This window comes from Ruditapes philippinarum, unplaced genomic scaffold (assembly GCF_026571515.1).
Source record: "Ruditapes philippinarum isolate M1 unplaced genomic scaffold, ASM2657151v2 ctg2208_1_1_1_1, whole genome shotgun sequence".
In the NCBI taxonomy this organism is placed as follows: domain Eukaryota; kingdom Metazoa; phylum Mollusca; class Bivalvia; order Venerida; family Veneridae; genus Ruditapes; species Ruditapes philippinarum.
This window is the reverse complement of record NW_026859269.1, coordinates 94,778-118,415: the sequence shown is the minus strand read 5'-3', so window position 1 is coordinate 118,415 and position 23,638 is coordinate 94,778. Positions and strand designations below refer to the sequence as shown.

The window sequence follows — 23,638 nt, the reverse complement described above, 5'->3', positions numbered from 1 at the left end:
AAAAAAAAAAAAATTCGAGCGGATGTCACAATTTTTTATGACTAGGTCGCCATTTTCTCAAATTTGCAACCATTTTCCTCGCGTCGCAAACCATGTGTGCAACCACTTCACGCCCTGTCCATTGTTTTGGATATTTTTCATGTGGGGAACGAAGCTTACAAGCTAGCTGGTTCAGTTCATTTTATAATGCACGGAGAGGCATGTGAGGCTTTCTCAGTCACCTCCATAAAAAAAGAAAAAAGAAAAATAAAGAATAGAAACTAAACACAACAACTACAACAAGCTAACTGTATTTGTACTATGAGAAAGAGCACTCGGTATAGCGTGTTAACTCAAGCGAATTAACTGTTTGCTATACAGAGTATGTATTTACAATAGTTCGTAAAGTACATAGGCGTATGTATTATAATGTTAACCTTGTAGTAAATTGGAAATAGACGTATAAAGAGAGCTAAAAATGGATTCAGCACTTTTCAAAGAAACGGATTACAGCATTTTAACGACAGCTTTAGTGTTCTTAGTGACATTTTTCCTAGTTTATATTAACACAAGACGTCAAAAAGGAGTGCCGCCTGGACCAGCTTTGTTCCCCATTGTCGGAAATCTCCCGTCGTTGGCTACGAGAGATATATTGGGCAGATTAAATGAACTTCGGAAACAGTATGGTGACGTTTTTGGACTATATACCGGAAGTAAACTTTTCGTGTTTCTTAATGGTTATGATGTAATTCATGACGCGTTGATAAAGAAAGGGTCCAAATTTATGTTCAGAGCTCTGCCAAGTTTCGATCAAGAAGAAGATCAACACACAAAAGGACTAATCTTTTCGAAAGGAAGAATATGGAAGGAAGGTAGAATGTTTGCAATATCTACTTTACAAGAGATTTGTTTTAAAGATAAAGGTTTTCTCGAACATTTAGTAGAGTTCGAGGTAAATGACTTAACAGAAACAATACTTAAGTCTGATCATCCATTTGATATAGAGCGCGTCTTGAACTCGAGCCTTCAGAATGTGATATTTCAAGTCGTGTACGGATATAGATTCGATCTAAATGATGAAGGCTTGCATTGGTTTCAAAAGACAGTACGAGCCCAGTCGAAAAGATTCCTTGCAAGAGAAGTTATTCTAAATTGCCTTCCGTTTTTAGAGCATGTTCCTGGAGACATTTTAGGCATTGAAAGAAGTAGGGTTGACTATGCAGCAGAAATGCACTTTTTATCAAAACGGATTGAAAAGTTTGCAAATCAAAAGAAAGGCACACAAAGAAAGACGTTTGTAGAATGTTACTTGGAAAAAATGGCTGCAAACAAAAGTAACGAAACCGACAGTACTTTCGATGAGAAAGATATGAAAATAGCAGCGCACCACTTAATAACAGCAGGAAGCGAAACCAGTGCATCTGTCATTAGATGGATACTATTGTACCTAATTAGAAATCCGCAATATACAGGACAAGCTGTGTGCTGAAATGACAAATGTACTTGGAAACGAGGCACTATCAATTGGAGATAGAAAACGAATGCCGTACATGCAGGCAGTGATATTGGAAGGACTCCGAATTTCTCCACGTGGTGCCCACTATCATTACCTCATACTGTTGAACAAGACACCTTATTCCGGGGATATGTTATACCAGAAAATTGTACAATAATTCCTGTCCTCAGTACCGCTCTCTCAAAGACCCTGACGTCTGGGAAGATCCCGAAGAATTCAAACCTGAACGATTTTTGAACGCGACAGGAAATGACGTCATAATTCCAAAACAATTCGTGCCATTTTCACTCGGCCCAAGGTCATGTTTGGGAGAAACTTTGGCAACTATCGAAATATTTCTATTTTTGGCAGGACTTGTTCAAAAGTTGAAATTTTTACCTGAACATGATAATGAATATCCAGACCAGAAAGGAGAACTTGGACTTACATTTACTCCTTTAAATTTTAAAATGAGAGTTGAAAAACGTTAAGCTTTTACACGGGCAGTCTTTGTACGAACTGCCAAATGAAGGTAAACATCTTCCAATATGACCAGCCAACATAATGAATTCCAGTATTGGACGCTGCAAAGTCCAATATAGTCTTATAAGATAGTTGAGTAATGTTCGGTTGAGTAATAAATACTCTAATAATAAAAAAAGGTAAAGGTCTTGCTTATTATAGTGTCAACCCTACTGAAAGGGCCAGCCATTTCTGACTTATGAGACACCTTTTGGTTGCATACCATGTACCTCCCAACTCCTACCACTATACCAGGCGCCAGGCGGATAGAAATCGGTAACCATTCATTTTAACTACCTCGCGGCTCACGAAGCGGCCATTTCGGAGAAAGTCCCACGAGAAACATTCATCCTTCAATTAACGCTCCCCGTGGGCTCGAACCTTCGACCTCCCGATCCGAAGGCGGACGTCTTAACCACTAGGCCAACGGTACCGGTTAATAATATGTAACCTCGCCCACAGCTGTGCAGGGACAGATGAACATTCTCTTAATTTCACCAATTCACCGTGTGTGAGGTAAAAATTTTAGATTTTGGTGCAAATGTTTTGACTAATTCACAAACGGTTAAATATCTGTATTGATGCACTTGCTCCGCCTCCCCTTCAATTTAATCAATAAGCCAAGCCAGTAATCAATTAGATTTTACTAAGCAAGTTCTAACTATAACGTATTTCAGACCTGAATTTATATTATTTTATATAACATTTTATTTTCAAATTGCTTGCGATCATGATTGTCAACAATTTAGTTTTTCAAATATTCATTTTTAAACAAAAGTCAAAAAGCCTTTAAACAATGAAATATTTTCATAGTTTAAGTAAAGTACTTCAAATTGAATAATCTGCAAAGGAAAAATGAAGAAATATACTCAGAATAAAATAGATTGTCCGAGTTTTGTGCGATTTTAGCCCTATCTCAGTAAAAGGCGTTTCAACGTTTTTCATTTTTGGGTTTGTTCAATTAAAATGATTATTTCTCGAAAAAGTGGACAAGGGAATGATCTAAAAATATGCACACAAGTTATTGGTCTAGACTACATAGTATGGCTTACAAATCTCGAGAAAAAAAACCACACACACAAAAAAAAACAAACATTTTTTTTGTCCCGTAATGTCAGGCAACCCCAGTAAAAAGTTTTTAAAACAATCAGAACTTATACTGGATTTTTTTTATTCATTGACAAGACGTTATAATTCTTAGTGTTGTGAAAAGTTTTCGTTATTTTTGAATAAGTCCCAAAACTTGTTTCAAGTTACGCTTCTCAGTTTGTGAAGTTACAAATTCTCGAGAAAATAAATTTATATATGTGTTGTTACAAAATGTATATATTTTATTTTCGTCAACACAAGTAACTCATTCGCTTGCTTGCTCGTAAACGCACGCACGCTCGCAAAACACGCACCTACCTACATACACTTCATAGATATTAAGTCATATATATTTACAAAGGTTAAGAAACTGTGTCAAGTTTTATTTTTTGCTATAGTAACCTGTATTTGTTATGTAAATAGTATATGTTTCTTGTACATGAACTTTTATCTTATTGATAATACATCTACATAGTTTCAAGTGTTTATTTCTTTCAATTCTTAGAATGTAATTAATACACAAACAGATAAGAAACATGAGAAATTGCGTGATGTTGTGGAATATACTTGTCAAGCCATGGATACTTGTTATATATATGTTATTTAAAACTTTATTGTTTTATTGTTCGTAGTTTGTTTTGGAGCGCTAGTTAGAATTATAATCTGCTACGCAAGCAAAACATTTTTTTTCAGGATAGTAACATTTTACAAGACAAGAATGCTTAAAATCGTAGAAAAGCTAAGTCCTGTTTGTTCGGTTTTAAAAGCGTAGCTTTGACGATAATGGTCTGCCATAGTATTATGATAAAGAATAGTTACGCTCGGTTGAACAATTATAATACAGCCGGTAGAGAGGCTATACTATCTTTAAACTTGTAATTACGGTGTTCCATCAGGTCCATCAATATTTCGACGGATACTCACAAGTGCTGTAAGACGAAATGAGGAAGGGTGAGATTCGTTTTCCGACATAAACATGCGTTTTAAGTGACATCTGAAGACTGTTATTAGCCAGTAATCTTGTCATAGGATATATATATATATATTTATTACATAGTACTGGCAAATATTTATCGTACACTTCAAATAAACTAATCTCAGATCATATCATTTATAATACACACACAAACAGTTATATCAGTTTATACTTTATAACAATACTTACAGGGTCTCATATATGCAGCTATTGTTCTCAATACTTCTTTTAGCTGAACTTAATTTACTTTTGCACGGGTAAAAAAATCTTAACTCTTTCCGCCTTTACCGCCATTATTCATAATATATACACATTATAAAATATAATTCCATTTTCTGTATTAATCTTTTACATAATTACAGATCTGAATGCATTTTTTGTATTTATTTATATATATATTTTTAATTCAAATGAATCATGTTAGTCAGTTGTGTACAATATTGTGTACTTTAATCAAACAGTGATTTCTATACATGCATCATAATTTTGTATGTATATAATAACAGGATAGTATATTTTGTTGTGTTAGTTTTCATTACGATCCAATTAAATTCCTTGTAGAGCTGACCCGCGACTACACGCTATTCTACATACGATAAAAAATAATGACCCTAACGGAATTCCGTAGTTGAAATTTATGATATATAGAGCGTGAAATGTTTGTGTATTGAAAACACCTTGTGATTTTTACATCAGTTAAAGCGGATTTTTCAAGACTTGTGAATAATTGAAGGCATTGCAGTTTCTATTCAAGAACTGAACACATGTGCTTTATAAAAAATATTTAAGTTATTCTTGAAGTTAGTGAGATAGAGAAATAGGGGTGAAAAAATTGAAATTTGACAAAAATGGATGACACGGATTACAGCACTATAACAACAATACTGATTTTCTTAATAACATTTTTGTTAGCCTATTCTAACACAAGACGACAAAAAAGGGTGCCGCCTGGACCTGCCTTGTTTCCTATTATCGGAAATCTCCCATCGTTGGCTACGGCAGATACGTTGGGCAGATTAAAGGAACTACGAAAAAAGTATGGTGACGTTTTTGGACTATATACCGGAAGTAAACTTCTCGTGTTTCTAAATGGTTATGATGTAATTCATGACGCGCTGATAAAGAAAGGATCCAAATTTATGTTCAGAGCTCTGCCAAGTTTCGACCAAGAAGAAGATATACATACAAAAGGGTTAATATTTACGAAAGGGACAAAATGGAAGGAAGGTAGAAGTTTTACATTAGCAGTATTACAAGAAATCTGTTATAATGATAAAGGTTTTGTAGAACATTTAGTAGATTACGAGGTGAATGACTTGACAGAAACAATTCTTAAATTTGATGAGCCATTTGATATAGAACGCTACTTGAACTCAAGCGTTCAAAATGTGATATTTCAAGTCGTGTACGGACATCGTTTTGATCTAAATGACGAAGGCCTGCATTGGTTTCAGAAATTTGTCCGGACCAGTTCAGAAGAATTTTTGAAAAGGGAGGTAATTCTAAATTGTCTCCCATTCTTACAAAATCTACCGGGAGATCTTTTAAGAATTCAAAAAACTAGGGATTCATTCGCAACAGCTAAGGAATTTTTGACAAAGTTTATCGAAGATTTGAAGAAACAAAGTAGAAACACGCAAAGAACAACTTATGTTGAATGCTACTTAGATAGAATTGCTGCTAACGAAAGTAGAGGGATAGAAAGTACATTCGATGAAGAAGATTTAAAGATAGCGGCATATCATCTCGGTGTGGCAGGGTTTGAAACCACCGCTGTCACAATTAGATGGATACTCCTACACCTAATAAGGAATCCTCACATACAGGATAAATTGAACGCGGAGGTAGAAGCTGTGCTTGGAAAGGAGCCTCCGTCAATTGAAGATAGGAAACGAATGCCGTACATGCAAGCGGTAATGTTGGAAGGACTCCGAATTTCTCACGTGGTACCGCTATCAATGCCGCACACTGTTGAACAAGATACCTTATTCCGGGATACCTTATTCCAGAGAATTGCACAGTTTTGCCAGTTCTCAGCACCGCTTTAAAGGATCCGGATGTTTGGAAGGACCCTGAAGAATTTATACCGGAAAGATTTCTGAACGCGGAAGGAAATGACGTCATAGTTCCAAAAGAGTTCATCCCATTTTCATTAGGACCGAGGTCATGTTTAGGGGAGACGTTAGCAACAATTGAAATATTCTTGTTTTTGACAGGACTTGTTCAAAAGTTGAGATTTTTACCGGAAAAGGATGGCGTTGTCCCGGACCAAAAAGGAAAATTGGCGACAACTCTAAATCCGAGTAGTTTCAAAATGAAAGTTGAGAAACGCTAAGCTGACAATCCGTGTAGAACATTTTTTCAGAAACTTGTAGATCACCATAGTAAATCATAATCTTTTTAGTTCAATGTTTTGTTATTTCTTTATTTTAGATAAATAAGCATCTCACTTGAGTTGCCATTATCGATTATCTTTATGTGCCTACAAACTGCAAGAAGCCCAATTGACTAGTCATATATTTAAAATATCAACAAGGTTTTATTTAAAGCCATGCTTTAACTTATGGTATCTCCTGAAACCGCATTAAACGAACCTAAGAAGTTCATGTGGATTTTATTCTAGTTGCATACTTGCAGGGAAAATGTCTTCATAAAGATATGCTCACTCAATACTGAAAACGTGCGTTACCACAAACTATCGTCTGCTTTAATAATTTTATTTATAATTCAACATGTAAGCCGCTTTATTTTTTTAAGTTTATATACATGTAACAGCTGAGTAGAGATAAACATAATAACCCAAATAAACAAACAACAGCCTTCCTCATATATAGAGCGATATATTGATAGTCACGGGCACAACTGATGTGAAAATTTAAAAAAAAATTAAGTTGAGGCATATAGCCTAAATGTTGTTGTAATTTAAATTATTTGTAATATATAACTTGAAGATATATAACTCTTATTTGATGACCTTACTCTCAATTATTTCTGGGTCATCTTGGACCAAGGTTATCTTGGTTAAAGGACGAGTGCGTGGCAAAAAAATCTGTTCGTAAGTCCATATTCAGCCAGGACATTTAAGTACTGAGGTTTGGCTTAATCTGCCCAATTCTCGTGAGTAGAGGCAGTAAGGTACGTGAAAACCTAATATGGAGAACTAGAAATTTGGAGCTCTTTTTTCTCTTTTTCTTTTTTTAAACGTGGCCGCTAGATGTCTCCGTATCATGTACTCGTAAATGTTTCCTTCTGTATACAAAGTTTTACAAACTTAACGAATTTAGTAAAAAAACACCATTTTCTGGAACCCATCGTCACCTACTTATTTTTCGAAACCGTTGCCAATTGACTAGTATAATTGCTATTGGAGGGTCCGGTTTAAAGACTCGTGGCGTAAGCTTTAGAAAGTTAACAAAAAAAAAGATTAACCTCCCGATGCCAGCATGGTATTGGTGTTAGTTGCTATTCTTTAAATAAAATCTTCTAATTTCGTAAAAAGCAACATTTAATGGAGCTTATCGTGACCTATCAATCGGTCTGATTTCTTTGCAAATCAGATAGTGCAATGGTTTAGGCCGCCCTTAATTTTTGCACTTGGAGCTCGCACAAGAATCAAGGCCGTCAGATTACCGCGTAGTAATATCACCATTGTAACAGTCAATCTTCGTCAATTCAGTTGAACTTTATATAGTGAAAAAAATGAGCAGAAAGTTACTTTAAAACATGGCGTCTAGATGCCCGCTTTTCATTGGTATTACTTGATGCGACTCTTTGGTCCTTCTGTGTATACTGCAATTGTGTATTTTGTAAGGATCTGACATTCTAGCATAATTCTGAAATGTACTTACAACAGAACTTATAATGAAATCCAAGTGACATTGTGAAATCCTATAGCTTCATAATTTGTTGACTTCTACAATAACAAGATTCACTTACCTGATTGATCTGAAGGAACACTGTATTAACACTTATTGACTTTGCAATTTAAGCTGATATAAATGTTAAACTTACCTTTTATGTATAGCAGATAACTGATTTTCTCTTTACATTTCTGTGTAGCAGACGTCCAATGACAGACATCTTTGAAATCTGTCACTTCATATTTTGTATTGAAGATTTCTTATTGTTAATGTCAATTTTAGTCAAATTCAATTCAAGAACGTAATTTATGTAAAGTTTATGATTGATTAAGGTCAGAAATCCTTAAGTATTCACTACATGTTTCTGTATATTAATGATTTTCGTATGTAGATTTTATATGAGATTTCAATATGGCCGCCATTGAAATCCAAGATTTCAGATTCAGAAATCCGGCCGTCTGTCCATTGGAGGATTTCCGGATTTCTGTTGTTTCATTGGTGGATTTCAAACATCGAACCTTATAAAAGTCGGAATCCAACCAATGTTGTCACTTCGGTCTTGACCTCCAAGTAATGCAAATAAAGTTTTAAAACCGCCAAAGTTCAAATACAGTAAACATCTTACAAACGACATTGTTATCCAAACTTGTCAGTTGGTATGTATTTATATCCAGTAATATTAACTCACTAGACACTGTTGTTGCCGAAATACTTGTTATAAACTTAGAAAACTGTATAAGAATTGTATTTATTTTCCCCATCCTGACATACGTTTACAATGGTGTCAGAAGTAATGGGATGGTCTAAATTATTTACCATCCTATAAAACGGGCCAGTCAAGTGCATCTCATCCATCCATCAAAAAAAAAAAAAAAAAATAACATATCAACTGGTGAAGAAAATTTTATTTTGTGAGAAACATACAAATGAACTTACAACAACATTATTTTATTCCTTGAATAAACTGTACTTGTATATCTATGACTGACAGTAAATAGGGATTTAAACAGTATAGTATATTGGATTAACATAAATTATGGGAGACTCTTCAGATTCTGAAATAGAATTTTGTCAGAATAATAACAACAGAGCTTTGAATGATGAAAGGCAAGGGGATGAAGCGCCAAATCTTCATATTGAAACTGAAAGAGCTGATTCTCCATTGGATGAGTATGACACAAATGATGAAGTCTTCAGCCGCTTGCAGGTCAGGACCGAAGTCCCCCTTAAAGGGGTAGACCATCAAAGTGGACGAAACATCAGACAGACATAATGGACTTTCCAAGAAAATGTTGCCAAGAGAGCCAAACATTAAACTTAAATCATTTAGTGGAGATGAAAATTTTGAAGAATTCATAGATCATTTTGAAATAAATGCTGAATTAGGATGCTGGGACTTACATATCATGAATTTAGCCTTAAGGTCCTGTCTGACGGGAAGAGCCCAAGTTTTTATTTCAAGACTTCCTACTGACATTAAATCAAGCTATCGCAGCCTGGTTGAGGCCTTGCGAAATAGATTTACTAACAAGTATGATCAACCAGTGTGGGTATCTTCTCTGAAAGCAAGAAAACGAGGTTCAACAGAATCTATTGCGTCTTTTGCAGATGCTCTCTCCGAACTTGCACGCAAAGCATATTCTGATCTGAGTTACAATGCACAGGAGCGAATGGCTTTAGATCAATTGTACAATAACCTGTGTCCTGAGCTTCAGTATAAGTGCATCGAAAAAAACTGTAGTACTATAGATCATGCTGTCAGCATTATACAAACATATGAAAGTGTTTTGGTTTACAAGTAGCAAAACTCACATTCTCAAGGCATCATTGACCAAGACTTTTAATGAAAAAATGTGAAAACAACTGATAAAGAAATTCAGAGACTTAATATTTTAGATGGTAATATCCAACAATGGACAGGCACACATTCAGATAATTGTTCTGCTTGTCAAGTTATTGTATCCGAAAAAGTAAACATTCCAGTACAAACATCAATGTGGGTTATGGTAGAGGTACAAAACAAAAACTTTATGTTGCCAGTTTTATTTTTTTTAATCTAATTACAAAGAAAATTCTCTTCAAATAGTAGATAGTGTTGCGTAAAAAGGACTAGCAATGCACTCAAGTGAATGGAACAAACTATATGGACCATCATGTGGTAATCAAACAAAAAAGTGACGTTGGAACTTGCACTTCAATAGGTGACCTATATATATTTTTAAAATTGGAAAAGTAAGCATGGTAGCCTGTGAACCTAATACATGCATATCTCAGATGGGCACAACAAAAGAAAGAATACCTATTATGCTAAAAGTGTATTAAGAATGACCATAGATAACATCACCTTTCACGGATGATAAAATTAATTTTGGAGGAGTGGAAAGCGGGACACGGTAATACTGGCCTGATCACCCAAGGATTACGATGAGATGACAATTGTGACTTCATTAGGATGATGTCACGTGTGTTAATGGCCATGAGAGTCTGGTCTTAACGTGTGTGATTCTATAATGTGAAGCTGCTGTATTCTATGGGAAACTTAATGACTGGTAGACATTGGGTTAGAAAAACAGTACCCAGAATAAGGAGACTATCAGAAATTTGTTCAATGCTTTAAAATGGACTAGGAGATATGTAGTATTCAATCTAAAGTAATTGTGTATGACTGTATGCTATATGTTATAAATATACATATTAATTGCTTCCAAACAAACCGCTACCACGCGAGTATCATCCATCTAGGTTACTATTTGAAACATCTTTGAAGCTTAAAGAAATAGTCAAAACTTGGTAAGACACATACATGTATCAGCTTGAAGCAGCGTCACACTTTAAAGAATTGGAAGATATATTGAAACAAATTGCTGGTGTTAAAATTCGCATCTGAATAAAATCTTGACATTTCCGCATCTGAAGAACCAACACCTAGGAATTGAATAAAATAATTAAGCATGACATAAAAACTACAATAAGACTAAGGACATTTACATTATCTGATTAAATAAACTTCTCATATAATATAATTACATAAAGTAATAATAATTACAGAACAGCAGAAGTTTTAAGTAACTGTGAAATAAATCATAAATATTTTGTGGTCTAGTACCTATTTCAGACAGTATAAAAAGTTCAGGGAATATCAGTCTTAAAGACTTAGGGAGGGGGTGTGTAAGGATCTGACATTCTAGCATAATTCTGAAATGTACTTACAACAGAACTTATAATGAAATCCAAGTGACATTGTGAAATCCTATAGCTTCATAATTTGTTGACTTCTACAATAACAAGATTCACTTACCTGATTGATCTGAAGGAACACTGTATTAACACTTATTGACTTTGCAATTTAAGCTGATATAAATATTAAACTTACCTTTTATGTATAGCAGAAAACTGATTTTCTCTTTACATTTATGTGTAGCAGACGTCCAATGACAGACATCTTTGAAATCTGTCACTTCATATTTTGTATTGAAGATTTCTTATTGTTAATGTCAATTTCAGTCAAATTCAATTCAAGAACGTAATTTATTTAAAGTTTATGATTGATTAAGGTCAGAAATCCTTAAGTATTCACTACATGTTTCTGTATATTAATGATTTTCGTATGTAGATTTTATATGAGATTTCAATATGGCCGCCATTGAAATCCAAGATTTCAGATTCAGAAATCCGGCCGTCTGTCCATTGGAGGATTTCCGGATTTCTGTTGCTTCATTGGTAGATTTCAAACATCGAACCTTATAAAAGTCGGAATCCAACCAATGTTGTCACTTCGGTCTTGACCTCCAAGTAATGCAAATAAAGTTTTAAAACCGCCAAAGTTCAAATACAGTAAACATCTTACAAACGACATTGTTATCCAAACTTGTCAGTTGGTATGTATTTATATCCAGTAATATTAACTCACTAGACACTGTTGTTGCCGAAATACTTGTTATAAACTTAGAAAACTGTATAAGAATTGTATTTATTTTCCCCATCCTGACATACGTTTACAATTTACTTTGCGAATTCTTCTAAAAAGCACCATTTTCCAGTCTAGGTAGACCGTGATCTAACCTTATATTTTATTTTACTTGCAAATTAGACAGTGCTATAGACTGGATGATTCCCTTTACGGCAATACTCTATCTACTAGACACATAAATGGTCACATGATACCCGCGTATCATAGGCCTATAAGCCTGCTCGGCAATCTAGCTAAATTCTATCTACTAGTAGATCTATAGATATCGAACCGAAACCTATAAATAACGTTTTCAATTTTGCCCTGTTTCGTGTTTAATCTATTTTATTCAAAGATGCACAATTGAAATAGAAATGTTTATGCGTTTTGACTGTCAAATCACATAAGACATTGCAAAAAACATCATTGCTGAATTCATATCATGCACAACAAATGAGACGCTACGGCTGTGTTTTTTTTACTCGACATTTTTTTCATTGAAATATGAATTTCAAATTGATTTTGCAGTGCATTAAATGATTGTCATCGTAATTTCTACCTGTTACTTCATTTTATTCCTGAATTAGTGCATTCAATTGCATATTATCAAAAATATAAGCTGCCTTTATTCATAATTTCAAAATTTATGACTGAAAATGCACAGAAAATTACTGAGAAAATTCACATATCAATGAACATCGTGGTAGGAATGCTTTAAAATATTGAGGAAATGTAGAGTTATTTATTGTTAAAAAAACAGAGCTCAAATCCGATGCGTAGTTATTTTAGAAATCGTGTTTTTAATGCACTTAAAAAACACAAGTTTGGTGCCCGCGAAATTTTGAATGCTAGTTCCTGATTGGTCGACTGGATAGTCGGCACTGATTGGTCGACCTACCCCCTGGATACCATATATAAAGAGCCTTGTTGTCAGGTTGGCACGTTCAGATTCATACATCTGCAGTTAAAGCTAACATATGCGCTCTGACAGAGAAAGAAAATCTTCATACTATTCGTAAGTGTTTTAGTATTTTAATCACTTGAATTAACGTATGAATATCATATTTTCAACCTACGCTGTCCTGGCTGTTACTGTTATTTCAGTTTCATTTAAATGCTTTTTAATATTTCAATCGCGATTTCAGTCTGCTGACAGTGCTGTTACATTACAGTGGGCGGGGTATGGTTTAGATTCTACTTCAAGAAAGTGAACCAGAAAAAATATTGTGCAATATTTCCATTGTTTCATAAATTTTCCAAAACCTTTATGTTATTATATTAATGCCGTTTTATATCAATACAGTACGTAAACAAATAATAAGTTTAAAAAATGCCGCCCAAAGAAACTTCAATCTACACTACACTTAGACCTAGACCTACCGCAATGCAGTGTTCACAATAAGTTTTATCAGATAAAGAACGAAAGATATGTATTTCTAAGATTAGATCGGATTGGAAATGATTTGGTTTGATTTGATTCTGTCGCAAAATTGTCAAAAAAAAAAATTTCTTACTCTTGGCACGACTTAATTGTTCTATTTATAGATTGTGGTTTTTCCGTTGATGGTTAGACATATCGATCAGATAATGATGAAACATCTTTAAATCAAACAAATATATTTTTATTTAGATTTTGAATGATCAAAATATAAGGAATAGACGATTTTCTTGCATGTTTACCGATATATTAATTCATTTGCGGGGGAACTATTTTCATTAAGTCCGCCATTGTATTTGAAAGCTACTGCTATTTGTATGTTTTGATTGGTTAGACTTCATGCGCAGACTCCGCTCCTTAGATACAGTAATGGCCGCACAAATATTTGATTTTTGCATGTACAAATGTAGGTTCTATTTTACTATGAAGATAGCTTCGTTTTAGTCTTTTACATTTTTTTATATATATATATATACAAAATTCGAGTTATTATTACAAGTATCAGATACTTATACAGTAGAGTGCTTTATTGAAAAGTTGTAAATTTCCTTTGACTTTTTTTTATTTTTGTGAGTAGAGTCTACTGTACAGTAGATCTAGATCTAATTCTTGACACTTTTGGGCATAAATCTTTAGACGGTTAAAGCAGCATGCCCTCAGATTAATGCAAATTTTCATATTATAAAAGACAAAAATGTTTTTATTTTCTAAAGTAAAATATTGTGAAGTAAACAAAAAAAGTAATGCACAGTAGAAATATGCTGATTAATTCTAAAAAATCAGTCCTTAATCGCAAATAGCATTTAATTTATTACATTATCTTTTTACTTTTCTTAAAATCTTAGTTCATTGTTCTCAAGATCAATTTTCTTGAAATGTTTTGGCTCATCTGTCAGGCATGTAGCTTTAAGACCTTGAAAGAAATAATGTGGTCATAAAAAAGGAATACTCTTTATCTAGTTTAGTGGGTAAAGTTAAACAAATTACAATATTAACACACTTGCTTCTCTCTCACCCCCACTTTTTTACATGTTTATTATATTCAAAACTTCAACAAATTTGAACTAAATTCAGAATAACACTAAGAATGGAAAGCATAGTAATTAAAATGCACCAACACTCATTTAGTTCTGTGGTCCACTAAACTAGATTCTATCACATAAGATTTTACTGCAGCCAGTAGTGAAAAATAAATTTAGAATTCTTTATATTTAGCTAAATACTGTTTTTTCAGTACCTAAAATTGACACATGATGGTTTGTATGCTCAAGAAAATTGCTCTATTAAGGTATTTGAGTTACATAAATTTTTCTTAATTTGAAATTAGGACTAGTAAAGTTCAAATACAGATCAGACCTTCTACTTTGTAGATCCAGTATAAACATTTATATTGGACAGATATTTTGACATTGTTGTAACATTATTTTTTTCATTTGATTTTTTTTCATTTCATTTCTTTAATTTTAATATATTTTCAGACAAAGAAGACGTTCTAGATCTAGGTCTAGGCGTCCCAGGTCCAGGTCCAGGTCTAGATGTACCAGGGACAAGTGCCATTCCCATAGGTCTAGATGTCCTAGTCCCAGGTCTAGATCTAGATGTTCCAGGGACAAGTGCCATTCCAATAGGTCTAGGACCCCCAGTCCCCATCGGTCTAGGGATATTAGACCTAGTAGTAGTGGTACTAGTTCTCTGGTCATCAAGATAGACCGGACATCAACACCTGCAAGAGAGGAAGTGCCTCTAGTACTTGATCAGCTCAACGAACCAGAATTCCCTGAGCTATTCGGTACACAGTAAGTACTTTCTACATTGAATTTGAATAAAGATCTTTAATTAAAAATGTACCCATAACTAGGTATTTTTAGACTGTAACATTTTGTTCTATTAATTAATAACAGATTAACAGTCTCTCCTTTTTTAAGTAACAGTGATTTGAGTATTAATTATATTGTTATAATAATAATAATATTATAATTAGGAAATTACTTATGACAATAGGTCCTTTTTTCCATGTTAATCTTCAAAAAGATATATACATGTAAATATATATAAAAAAAAATGAAAAAGTAGTTTTTTTTTTTTATTTAAACAGTGCAAAATTTTACTGTATTAATTTACAGCAGACAAAAAACAGGGTTGGGAAAAAAATGTATTTTAGATATCAATTTAATCAATTTTTTTTCCCAAAAAAAAGATTTTCAGAAAAGGGCCTGTTCTCACACTCATGTCATGACTGTTTTTATTGCTATTGTGAAACTTAAATTTACACTAAACATTTCTATTATTGTTTTACTAGCCTCACAAATGAGATGATTTGTCAGATGGAGGAATGGCGTCTTGAGGCTGAAGAGCATTTTGACTTCAGTCTCCTGCTGTCTAAAAATAGCAAGGACAGCAGTAAGAAAGGTGCTCATCTCAATTATATTATCATGCCTGTTTATGTTTTATTTCAGAAAACTTCACCAGTGTTGGATGAGATGGATAAATTATCAATATTTTCTCACATTTTGAAATAATCTGAAGATAAGATTAAGTCAGAGTTATTTTTCTGATTCATATTATTTTCATTTGAAAATATGCATTCTATATATGAGCTGTGTCACGACAAAACCAACATAGAGCGTGTGCGACCAGCATGGATCCAGACCAGCCTGCGCATCCACGCAGTCTGATCAGGATCCATGCTGTTCGCTATCAGTTTCTCTACTTGTAATATTATAAAGTTGGTAAGCGAAAAGCATGGATCCTGATCAGACTGCGCGGAAGCGCAGGCTGGTCTGGATCCATGCTGGTCGCAAACCCATTATGTTGGTTTTGTTTTGACACGGCTCATATATTTTTATATTTTACTAAATATTTCCAACTGTTTTCAGGTATTAGGCTAGTACTAACTCCACAATTTGACAAACAACAAATTTATAATTATCATGCCATATGTAAAGTATGATGGCCCTTACCAAATTGAAGTGAATTAATTTGTTGTACTTAATAGCTATTGTATTAACAATTCAACTGTCATTTCTTTGAATAAATATGAGTTACTATATATTTCAGTGAGCCGCAAGCGTGGTAGGGACAATGATACAGATTGGTACCCTGCTGCAAAACGGCCCGCCATCCACGTCAACCCAAGTCATCCCAACTTTCGGAGGTATTTTTTTTACTAGTTAGTTATTGTAGTGTAGTAATGCTGTAGGGTAGTTAGTTGTTCTTTTTTCTAATAAGTTTTTATCCAATGATGTTATCAATAACCCTTCAGTTAGTAATTTCACCAGTTTTCTGAAATTTTATCCATATATCCAGCTATATTTTGGCTTAAATACTTTATTTAAAACATTGAGATCAGATTTTTTTTATCATATATATAAGTAGCAACCATTTAACCTGAAAACATCAACCTCTGCAAACCCCCTTATGATTTGTTTTATAAGTACTTTGAGAGGCATATAATTATGTTCATTCTAAGTGGCAATTTTTGTTTTTAACATTGATTGATTGATTTGGTTTGAAAAGTACATATAGATCCTTTCAAGCTTTAATGTTGAGGAAAACATGTCTCAGTGCCCACCCAGGTGCACCCCAGGTGGATAGCTGCCACACATAAATGAAAACTTAGCCCCTGGCAGGATTCAAACCCACTGTAGTGTAGTAAGGGGAAATTTAGTGGTTTTATGTAGACAGCCTGCTTCAAGTAGAAACAGAAATTTTAGCATGCAGTGGATATGTTGATAATTTCACTCTCATTTAAACTTTGATCACTTTTTCTATAAAGAAATCTTCAGTGTCTATTCATCATTTATAATTTTATTCTCAGTTATTCTTGATATTAAAGCACTGGCAATATATAAGATACATACATGTACCTCTGATTGAAGATACATGGTAATATCATTTTACTGAAACTTGATTTTATCAATTAGTTCAAATGTAATTTTTTACTAGAAAACAGAAATTTAAACCAGGAACATTTTTTTTATAATGAACATGTAATTCTGATTATTCTCTCACTCGTTTTGTTTATGCTAAAAAAAAAATAATGGCATTCCCCACCCTTTTTAATTCCTTTGGCCCCCAAAAAACAAAAAAATTTTTGCTGTATTCTTTGTTGCTTTTTTCACTGACTTTTTTAGAATATTATTTAAGGCACCTTATTTTTTTAAGTAAAGATTTAAGAGCCATTAACTCTTCTTTTTTTTCTTAGAGTTAAATTTCGCCTTTCTATAATTTAGATTTGAAAATTAATGAATAAATGTTTTAAAATATTCAAGCACACGGTTTAATGGGGGTTTAATAAGCAACAAGTAAGTTGGGTTGGCTTTTTTGTGTGTTTGATAATCAACCTTTTTTGTTTTTGAACATCATTTTGAAGACATTGTTTTAAATTTTAATTTAAAATATGAAATTTTCAATTTTTAAACATTTTTTGGGTTTATTGAATTTCATTGGTTTTTAAATTTAGTAGATATTAGCTACAAGCATTTGGTAGAATATTAGAATTTAAAAAAAAATAAAAATTACCAAAAAAAAAAATATTAAAATTTTTGAAAAACAAAATAAAAAAAGAAACAAAAATTTTTAAAAAATAGCCCAAAAAAAATGTAGAATATTATTAAAGGTAGATTAACGAGGGTCAGTTGTAAAGTAACAATAATTTTTAGGTAAATTAATTAGTACAGGGTGATACAGGCAGTTCTAATCTTTGACTTGTCTGTGGGAAGTAAAGGGTGGTATGAAAGGTTTAAGACCTTGTAAGTAAGGGGTGGTATGGACGGCTGTAAGGAGAAGTTGGAGACCTTGTAGGTAACGGAAGGTCTAAAGTCGTTAACATAGTGTAAATATAGTCTGTAGGTAGTAAAGGGTGGTACGGACGGCTGTAAGGGGAGGTTGGAGGCCGTTTTAGTTAGTGTTATATATTTATGAGGTACTTAAGTATGATGTGATTGGTCACTAACCATTTAGATAGTGTTATTATATTCTATAAATGGTAAAGGGTGGTACGGACAGCTATAAGGGGAGGTTGGAGGCCGTTTTAGTTAGTGTTATATATTTAAGAGGTACTTAAGTATGATGTGATTTGGTCAACTAACACATTTAGATAGTGTTATTATATTCTAATTTAAATGGAAAGGGTGGTACGGGGAAGCTTGTAAGGGGAGGTTTGGAGGCTTGTTTTAAGTTAGTGTTATTATAATTATTTCTAAAGGAATTAAAGAAGGATGCAAAATAGCAAATTGGTAGAGAGATCAGATACCATTAAGATAGTGTTATTATATTCTGTTAGTGATAAAGGGTGGAATGGACGGCTGTAAGGGGAGGTTGGGGGCCGTTTGGTAGTGAATAGTGGTATGAATAACTTATGAGATGTCTGGGGCCATTTTACTTTCAAAGGAGTATCCATACAGATCTAGCTTATAATACAGATCTAGCTTATAATGCAGATCTCAGTTCCATGATAAAAACCATTGATAGGTTTATTTCTGCTTTTTTGTTTAAAAGGAATAATGACATGGACAGTGCATGTGTGATTATGTTCAGATGGGTTAAGACTTTGTTTTTTAGGCACCAACTGTTGCAGTATCTCAGTGATTTAAAACCAATGCTGCACATTTAATCAAGCCATCACTTATATGCAGCACTATTCCTTCTCCTTTTTTGAGCATAATATTATCACCCATCCCCTTTCTTTTAATACCCACCAGAATATTTCTTTGCTTCTCAATACTAGAAGTAGGAGAGGGCCTCTTAGAATATTCTTTGACTATATAGAAGTCTCAGTCTGACTAGAAGAGATGCTGGATAGTGTCAGTAGAGTTTCAGTGGTATTGAAGTAAGAAAAACAATGATCAGCAAACTTCTAGCAGGAAAATGAAATATCAAAGCAGTCTTTCAAATAGAGAACTGCATCAGAAGTCTTAGAAGAAGAAAGTTGGTTATAGGCCCGCATGGAAGATCGGGAAACTGAATGTGTTAGCCTCGTTAAATAAAGTCGTTACTTACTTTCTCACTCACTCACTCACTAACTTTGAAAAAGTGGAATTATCAGTTTTATATCCCTGATATATTTCTATAAACCACTGAAAAGCATGTAATAAACAGTAGTATATTATATGAAAAACAGACATATAAGAATTGCTGTTATTGAGGTAGAAAAAAGATAAGCAGTTTTGTTATTGAAATAAAAAAAGAGCCAGTTCAACCAGGGGATTCTCCCAGAATAGGTTTTGAACACAGAGAAGTAGTTTGTCCATAATGTGTTAACCAAGTTCAGCATCAAGGTATTATTATGTTATAGGTAGTTGCTGAAAAAGGTTAAAACTGTTTTTAATATGCAGGGAAGAAAGTATTAACACTGCAAAATATGAGGCAGAGTTATGGTTCTTGTGCACTGCACTTCTCCACTATTAGATCTATCTGTCTTCAGTAGAAACTAGTTTTCTTACAGTTGGAGTTACATTGTGGACAAAAATTAAGTATGAAAAAGACAAAGGCTGTTAATACTCAAAAGTTATAATGTGCACAGTTACGGTTCTTGTGCACTGCTCTTCTACTCGATGAGATCTATCTATCTTCTAAGTTTCTTTTTGATACCTCTCTTGGTTTCTGGGTTGTGTACAAGACAAAGTTCAAAGTGTAAAAATTATAAAGGGCAATAACTCTAACATTAAGCAAGGCAGAGTGAAGGTTCTTGTGCAGTTCACTTTTACTAATGAGATCTATCTACCTACAAAGTTTCTTGATATCTATTTAGGTTTCAGAGTTAGTCCCGGTCAAAGTTCAAAGTGTAAAATGAAATAAAAGGGCAATAAGTCCAAAATTAGGCAAGGCAGAGTTATGGTTCTTGTGCACTGCACTTCTTGTCTACCTACTTAGTTTCTTGTTGATACCTTATGTAGTTTCAGACTTATGTCTCGGACAAGAAAATGCAGACAGATGGAAAAGCGGCGACTTTATAGAGCATAAAAAAGGACCAGCAATTATACTTGAAGTAAGAAAAAATGGATCAGCAATATTGAAGTAGAAAAAAAAAGATCAGCAGTATTTGAAGGAGAAAAAATTGATCATCTGTATTTGATGTGGAAAAACCAATCGACATATTTGAAGTAGAAAAATGGATCAACAGTATTTGAAGAAGAAAAAATGGATCTACAATCTACAGTATTTGAAGAAGAAAAAAAGAGATCAGCAGTATTCAAAGCAGAAAAAGCAGTATTTGGTGTAGAAAAATGGATCTGCTTATATGAAGTAGAAAAATGGATCAGCAGTATTTGATGTAGAAAAATGGATCAGCATATTGAAGTAGAAAAAATGGATCAGCAGTATTTGATGTAGAAAAATGGATCAGCATATTGAAGTAGAGAAAATGGATCAGCAGTATTTGATGTAGAAAAATGGATCAGCATATTGAAGTAGAAAAAATGGGTCTGCAGTACTTGAAGTAGAAAAAGAGATCAGCATACTTGAAGTAGAATTTTTGATTCAGAAAAATGGATCAGCATATTGAAAAAGAAATAAAATGGATCATCAGTTTTAGAAGTAGAAAAAAATGGATCAGCAGAATTTTAAGTAGAAAAAAGGATCAGCATATTTGAAGTAGAAAAAATTGATCAGCAGTAATTGAAGTAAAAAAAATGGATCAGCAGAATTTGAAGAAGAAAAATGGATCAGCAGTATTTGATGTAGAGAAAAAGAGATCAGCATATTTGAAGTAAATAAGAAAATTAGCAGTATTTTAAGAAGAAAAAAGAGATCAGCATGTTTGATGTAGAAAAAAAGAGATCAGCTTTATGAAGTAGAAAAAAAATGAATCAGCAGTATTTGATGTAGAGAAAAAGAGATCAGCATATTTGAAGTAGAAAAAATAAATCAGCAATATTAGAACTGGAAAAAAATGGATCAGCAGTATTTGAAGACTAAGAAATTGATCATCATATTTGAAGTAAAAAAATGGATCAGCAGTATTTGAGGTGGAAAAAAAATGGATCATCATATTTGAAGTAGAAAAAATGGATGAGCAGTATTTCAGGTAGAAAAAAAAATGGATCAGCAGTATTTGAAGTACATGTAGACAGAAAAGAATCAGCAATATAAGTAGTAGAAAAAAAAGATCAGCATATTTGATGTAGAAAAATGGATTAGTAGTATTTAAAGTAGAAAAATTGGATCAACTCTATTTGAGGTAGAAAAAATCAACAGTATAAAACTACTAGTAATTAGAAAAGTGAAAAGGGCATAATTATCAAAAATAATTTGAAAATTCATGACAGATTATGTCCTCTTGTCTGGAAGTGGGGATGATGGTCTTGTAAGGTTAAAAGTTGCAGAGCAAATGATTATACCCCAGGGTATAGGAAATAAGTGGGGTAGTATGAACAATTTAAACAAAAGTGTGACGCCAATTCTTTGGTAAGTCAGGATAGAACGACTGTTATATAAATATAATAGTCGAGAAAAAATGGATCAGCTTTCTTTAAGTTGAAAAATTGGATCAGCTCTCTTTAAATTTATTTCAAATTGTGCTGATCTTTTATTTTTGTTATGTATAGAGATAGAAAATATGAGCAAGAACATTGGATCAATAATGTTGCCTATCCATTTGAATGATTATAAATTTGATTCCATAAATTTTTGTTAGTGAACAAAATTAATGAAACTTATACAAAATTACCATCTTTGATTGTTTTTGAGATTTTTTTTGTCTCTGAAAAACAAATGATAGTTTTAACTTAGTTATTTCTGGAAAGGAAATTCAACCAAAATAGGAAGTTTATTAAGATTTATCAACCATTAGATATGTGGAGATTGTGACCGAAGATGGGACTTCAAGACAACCAGTTGAGCACCTTCTGTTGACTGGTGTATTATTTTCAGTCAATGATTGTGAAGTCTTCTGGTGAAGAATTGCAACATGGCATTGTGGGTACAACACAGAGAGTAACAATTAAACAAGAGTGCCATAATGGCCCTTATATCGCTCACCTGACTATGAATATCCTCCATGACAAGGAACAAGTAATGTTGAAAACGATAAATGAAAGCAGATATAATCAAAGCACAGAAAGCGCTGAATTTGTTTGGGTCTCAGAATGTTAGAAAGGTGAAGGTTGTGAGATTATAAAACAATTTGTTTTTGTATAGTGCCAGATCCAATGCTTTCCAGCGTTTTAATTGTAGTAGACTGGCTATAAGACTAATTGCAACACTGATATACCATCCAATGTTTATTTGATTTAAACAATTTGAAAAAAAAATTAGTTGCCTTAACTGGGATTGAACTCCAGACCTCTCGCTTCCTAAGCGAGCGCGCATACCCCTCAGCCACGGTGAATTTATATGTTAACGGCCTGAAGAAAACCATATTATTCTAGTTAGGGTTTGTAACGACGCTAACTGTTGTTTAACACTTGTGTAAATTACCATGGCGCTTACTACAAGCATGTATATCTATAAAGAATAAAACAATATTAGAAATCTTCGACTATTCGGGAATTATTTTGCTTGAAAATTAATGTGCCTGTCATGTGACCATATTTACGCAGTGATCCCCCCTAAATTGTTCGGCCTAAGTGTTACATATGATATCACAAAGTTCATATTTGGATCTGAAATACTTTACTGGTTGCTTTTGCTAAGGGAAAACAACAGTTCCATAAGATGTCAGTTTGCTATACAAAATGAACGGTAGATTCACTTGTTGCTATGGAATGTTAATGTTTGCTGGTTGCTATGAAATTAACAGTCTGCTATGAAAAGTCATTGGCTACTATGAAGTCACTGGTTGCTATGGAAACTAAGCTTAAGCTCTTGTAGATTTAGGGAATATTTTTTTTTAATTTATACTATATACATAGTTAAATAGTAAATTATGTTCATCCGGGGCGGTGCAATTTTTAACTGAGGGCTATTATTTGAACAATTTTTGTTGAGTTCAACAAGACAATGTTTCATACCAAATATCTAAGCTAAAGCTTCAATAGTATATTCTAATATAATTCCCATTTTTCCCTATTGAACATTTATTTATGTTATTATGCAATAAAATCACTGTTGACGTTCTATATTTAGACAAATGACGTAATCATTATGCATTTGACACAACCACTACAAATGTGATGCACTGAAAATATGTACGGAAACAAATCAGGCGCAGTTTAGGTTAATATCAGGTATGGCACCATTTATTTGTTGATGTCCTGTTAGAATCAAAATTATATATCCAAATCGGTGATTTAAACGCTTGGTAAAATCACTGTTCTTCGTATGCACATCATTATATCACTCTGGCTATGTGTCATTTTAAATGTTTACTCAACAATGACAAGAAGACAGC

General features: G+C 33.3%; 2 pseudogenes; both read left to right on the top strand.

Annotated features, from left to right (window-relative positions):
* Nucleotides 1-213: 213 nt before the first annotated feature.
* LOC132755917 (cytochrome P450 2C23-like) lies at nt 214-1,980 on the top strand (annotated as a pseudogene).
* A 2,720-nt stretch (nt 1,981-4,700) lies between these two features.
* Nucleotides 4,701-6,515, top strand: LOC132755915 (cytochrome P450 2C23-like; annotated as a pseudogene).
* The last annotated feature ends 17,123 nt before the right edge of the window (nt 6,516-23,638 follow it).